Consider the following 6171-nt stretch of genomic DNA (forward strand, 5'->3'; position numbering starts at 1 on the left):
TGACTGTGGCCTAACCTATATTTTGTATAAATTTATAATTATTTCTTTACTCTTGTACTCTATGCCCCTATTTATTATACTCAAAGTGCCATTTTAGTTGCTTTATCCACCTTCATTGGCTGTAAAGCACTTTGGGATGACCTGAGGTCATGTCAGGTGTGATATAAAATGCAAGTCTTATTTTCTTTCTCTACTCACAGTTTAAAGTAATTGGGGGAGAAATTTGGGTCATTTGCTTCCCCCGTTAGCCACCCGCAGGGCGGTAACAGGGCACAAACGACTTTGCGACCGGGCACGACATCGCTAACAACTCCCACTAAATTCGGCGGGAGTTTAGCGGCGGCGGTAACATGTAGCACCCCGCTCTGCTGCGCCAGCGACACTAACGTGATCACCGTGCGCAGTGCCCCGTTAGTGCTCCGGACCCTAAATTAGGCATCGTCCCCTAAAGCAGCGGCGGGTGATGACAGTGACAGTTTCAGGAGACGTGTACCAGCTGGCCAGGCGCTAGTGGGGTGAAAGTTAAAGCGGAGGTGAGCTGCTGTTCGAAAAAAAATGGTCGTTTTTTTTCTTGTGCGCCCTGTTACCGCTTTGAACGCGGGGCGCATGCTGAAATCAGTCAGCCCGTCACTCTGCTTGAGCGCTGGGCTGATTGCATGGCATCCCCGCTCCCTGTTGGACAGGTAGGACCCTTTCATTAATGCAGAGTATGCAGTTTGGGCCCTTCCCTTTAATTCAAAGAAGAGCCCCGCCCTCACAGCAGTGTTACGCAGCCCAGTGTCCAATTTCTCACGAGAGGCAAGACTTCTGCGCCTGGCGCAATGTTTCGCGCCTCACAAATGTTAGGGTACACCCGAATTTTTAGCCCCAGAATATTTGAACCCCTAGGTTTGTCATTACCTTTCATAGAAACATAGGAAATAGGTGCAGGAGCAGGCCATTCGGCTCGACTTAAGGTTGAGAAGTAGCAGCCCGATGATGTCATCGGCATCACGACATATTTTTAACTGCCCCACAGTGGGAGTCCCACGCTGTCTGTTGCCCAGCACATTAACACTTTTGATATAAATACAGTTGGGTACTTTCAACCCTGTCAGCCAGGTGGGGAGGCCATATCCTTTGTCACCAAGCATCCAGCATTGACCTTGTGGCTGGTTGTTAAACAAGTCAGATACAGTGTTCTCATGCAGGATGTGCGCATCATGGATGCTGCCCGGAAATTTAGCATTCACTGCCATAATAATTTACTGGTGGTCGACAGCGAGTTGCACTTCCAGGGAGTGGAATCCCTTGCGGTTCCTGAAAACCTCTGCATCCTGAAAAGGTGCCCGCATCACGATGTGCGTACAGTCTATTGCTCCCTGCACCTTGGGGAAGTTAGCCATTCGGTAGAATCCTAAAGCCCTCTCACTCTGTGCCTCCCTGGTCATAGGGAAGCTGATCAAGTCCCTCCTGCGTGTGTACAGGGCTTCAGTGACCTGTGTACTGCAGCGATGTGTGGCATGCTGAGAAAGTCCGCAAATGTCGCCAGTTGAGACTTGAAAAGAACCCGAGGCGTAGAACGACAGTGCCGTGGTGACTTTGACCTCGGCGGACAGTGCAGTACTGATGGTGCTGGCAGGCTGCAGATCTCCCCTTATACTTCAGTGATAACCTCTTTGTGGAAGCGCAGTCTCCGAAGGCAGGTGGTGTCGGGCAAGTCGAGGTAAGACTGCTTCTTCCTGTACTTGCGGGGGGTTTAACGTCTGGTCCTCCTCATCAGTCTGGCACATCTTACATTGAGCACATAATGCTGTGGAGCGTACCTTCAGCCATCTCGAGTCTGCAGCATGTAATTGGTCATCAAGACAGGGTGAAAAAGACAGACCCCGATGCAGTAGCTATCTATTTTCCACCGATTGGTCACAAAGAATGAATGTCCCGATGAAGACATCTATTAAATTCCAATCATTCACAGTATGATAAAGATGTTTGATCAGATGTTCACATCTCATCCAACGAGCTCCAGAGTACATCCGAACTCCCCCGAGGTTGAAGCACAGCAGCCTTTAAATGGTGCAACATGTGATTTAGAACATGCCGTCCATAACGCTGGGAGCACCTTCCGGTTAGTTCCACTTATTAAATGTTATTACATAATTTCTACATGCCTATGTAACAATATAGAGTTGAAAGTACCCAACTGTATTTATATCAAAAGTGTTAATGTGCTGGGCAACAGACAGCGTGGGACTCCCACTGTGGGGCAGTTAAAAATATGTCGTGATGCCGATGACATCATCGGGCTGCTACTTCTCAACCTTAAGTCGAGCCGAATGGCCTGCTCCTGCATCTATTTCCTATGTTTCTATGAAAGGTAATGACAAGAATTTCCTGAAGAGTTTGACAGTCAACCTCACCAGAGAGAGGAAGAGGAGGACGAGGAGGCGGATGCTGACGTCGGCCCAGACAATCAGGCTGACGCTGAAGCCACGCCCCCGCCCCCCCTGTAGACTGTATGAAAGAGCCCGTGGTGGCATGATAGCTGCAAGACTCTTGGGTCAGGAGCTCTTCAATGAGCTCTTTGCCTGAAAGAACATAGAAACATAGAAAATAGGTGCAGGAGTAGGCCATTCGGCCCTTCGAGCCTGCACCGCCATTCAATGAGTTCATGGCAACTTCAGTACCCCATTCCTGCTTTCTCGCCATACCCCTTGATCACCCTAGTAGTAAGGACTACATCTAACTCCTTTTTGAATATATTTAGTGAATTGGCCTCAACAACTTTCTGTGGTAGAGAATTCCACAGGTTCACCACTCTCTGAGTGAAGAAGTTTCTCCTCATCTCGGTCCCAAATGGCTTACCCCTTATCCTTAGACTGTGACCCCTGGTTCTGGACTTCCCCAACATTGGGAACATTCTTCCTGCATCTAACCTGTCTGAACCCATCAGAATTTTAAACGTTTCTATGAGGTCCCCTCTCATTCTTCTGAACTCCAGTGAATACAAGCCCAGTTGATCCAGTCTTTCTTGATATGTCAGCATTGGTGATATTTACAAGGCTGACACACTGCTGGGTGTGCAGGTCAGACATCAATGGTGTGCATCACTTTGGTGACAGTTAAAGTTTAAGTTGATTGAAGTTAAGTGTAATTAAGGAATCACCAGCGTGTAACAGTGCAGCTATCTGAGCCAATGCGCAAAAAGGTTTTGTTAAATAAAAAACATTTAAACCGAACATTTGTCTGAAATCGAAGTATTTCTGTAAAAAAACAATCCTTCCCCCCCCCTCCACCCCCCATCATTTCTTCTCCCCACCTCTACCCCTTCCCCTCCTGACTCCAAGCCACCTGGCCGAGGAGCTCCTCAGGCGATGCTTCATTGGGGGGGGGGGGGGGGCGTGTGGGCGGGCGGATGACGTCCGAACCGCTGCTTAGACGGATACGGGAGAGGACGGTCCCGAGGTGGGAATGTGCTCCGAGCCAGAAGCAAGATATTGCTCCTGGCTCTCATGTGTCATTGGCAATGGGGGTGTGGCACCTTGGGATGCAGTGCCGCGCTCTGGGACCAGTGGGAGTCCTCTACCACCAGTGTTCCTGGCTACCAGCTCCAGGGCCTCCTCCATCTCTTCCATGTTATATCTTATTTGTTGGACAAAAACTCAGTGCCAACTATGTTCTTGGTGCTTAGTGGGCTTTTTGCTGCTGGTGAATCTCCCTCTGACCTCCCACAACAGCCAAACAAGCACACACCATAGCCACACACGCTTTCAGTGCCTCTCAGCTTCCTCTCTCTCTGTCTCCTCTTCTGCGCATGTCATGATGACCCTTGACTTCCTGAATCGCGGGAATCGAGCGTTGCCATGCCGTTGCTAAGGACGCCGACATTTTACGGTAGAAGGTCAAAGAGATTTAACGCTACCGCCCATTTCATATCGCTCGCGGTAACAGCCAATTTAAAAAATGGAGACTAGGGGCTTGGAGAATGGGCTATAAGCCGGCGATCTGAAAACCCTTTTTTACCGTCCACGCCAGAAATAATGCCCATTTTTGGGCGATCTGCACAAAAGTGTAAAATCTAGCCCATTAAGTGGTAAAGGAATGAGAAAATGTCAGTATCAAATCAGTAGGCTAATTATCCATTTCCCATACCCTGAAGTCATAGACACCAAGTGCCCCTGGAACTTTCACTGCTGCTCACACCAAATTTTATTCCACTTTTTTTATCGCATTTACGACAACAACATAAACTTGAGATATCACAACAGCAAGTCCTCAATGTTAGTGGGACATGCCAAAATCTACTGTGAAAAGCATTGTAAATTTAAAAACTCTTTACCAATGAAATACTTTTAAAATAAATTAACTGTCAGGATGACATTTCACTTTTGACAAAAAAGGGAGAAGAGGATATTTTAGGCCACTGTTAATAAAACGGTAATGAAATCAAGCAAAACGCACAGCTTTCAAACATGCTGCTTAGGAAAATGTAATTTCATTGGAGGCAATGAAAACTTGTTGTCAATCATGATGCAGCCGCAATGATGATGCATTTAAAACTTCTCAAACAGCTGGAACAGTATAAATAGAAAATGATAGCTGTAGGAATTTGTTGGAGAAAATGACTGAACAGCATCAATATGTTTTATTTAGCACAAATAATAGACAGTTCTGTAAAGGAAAGAGCTTGCATTTATATAGCGCCTTTCACAACCTCAGGATGTCCCAAAGCATCAATTAATTACATTGGAAGTGTAGTCACTGTTGTAATGTAGGGAAGCTGCTGCCCATTTGGGCACAGCAAGGTCCCACAAACAGCCATGAAACTGGCCAATTAAACTGTTTCAGTGGTGTTGGTTGAAGAATAAATGTTGGCCAGGACATTAGGGGGATTCTCCTGTTCTTCAAATAATGCCATGGGATCATTTACACCCACCGGAGAGGACAGATGGAAGCTCGGTTTAATGTCTACTCCTTCAATAGCATGTAAAGAAAGTGCAAAGTATGCACAATGTGAGAGATGGGGTTCAACCTTATCTCAACCGCTTGACAAACCTGGCAGTGGGAAGAAGGTGCACAAGTTTTTAAAAAGAGCATAGAGGTAAGACATGAATGATACTGTGAAGCAGAAGCACAGAACATAGATGCCCACAAGGGAGCATAGTCGTGGTATAAGATGAATGCAAAAAAATGTTGAACTGATGCAAAAAGTGCGAGCAAGGATGTGGCAAATAAAATATTAATATTGAAAACAATAGGAAATTAATTGCCATGATGGGAGACAGAATGTTTCTTTTATAGTCCTTCCTGGGATATGGGCATCACTGGCAAGGCCAGCATTTATCTCAGTCACTAGAGGGCTCTGTGACAGTAAGCAGGGTCTCAGTCACAAGAAGGCCCATTCCTTCTTGAACCATTGCTGTCTGTGCGGTGAAGGTACTCCCACAGTGCATTTAGGGAGGGAGTTCCAGGATTTTGACCCAGTGACGATGCAGGAACGGCAATATATTTCCAAGTCAAGATGGTGTGCAATTTGGAGGGGAACGTGGAGGTGGTGGTGTTCCCATGCGCCTGCTGCCCTTGTCCTTGTAGGTGGTAGAGGTCACGGCTTTGGGAGTGCTGTCAAAGAAGCCTTGGTGAGTTGCTGAAATGCACCTTACAGATGGTACGCACGGCAGCTATGGTGCGCCAATGGTGGAGGAAGTGAATGTTTAAGCTGGTGGATGGGGTGCCAATCAAGTGGAATGCTTTGTCCTGGATGGTGTCGAGCTTCTTCAGTGTTGTTGGAGCTGCACTCATCCAGGCAAGTGGAGAGTATTCCATCACACTCCTGACTTGTGCCTTGTAGATGGTGGAAAGGCTTTGGGGAGTCTGGAGGTAAGACACTCACCGCAGAATATCCAGCCTCTGACCCGCTCTTGTAGCCACAATATTTATGTGGCTGGTCCAGTTATGTTTCTGGTCAATGGCGACCCCCAAGATGTTGATGGTCGGGAATTCGGCGATGGTAATGCCAAGGGGCGGTGGTTAGTGTTGTGTATCTGTAAAGCATGCACTCCCATGTTCCGCCACCAGGGAGCTCATCCCCTGAAGTCCCAAGGAATCCCAGCATCCCTTGGGAGCACTGTATATAAGCCGGCCCCTAAGGCCTGTTCCACACTCTGGAGTGTCTTAATAAAGAGTTAGGTCACT

This window comes from Pristiophorus japonicus, chromosome 12, assembly GCF_044704955.1.
Source record: "Pristiophorus japonicus isolate sPriJap1 chromosome 12, sPriJap1.hap1, whole genome shotgun sequence".
In the NCBI taxonomy this organism is placed as follows: Eukaryota; Metazoa; Chordata; class Chondrichthyes; family Pristiophoridae; genus Pristiophorus; species Pristiophorus japonicus.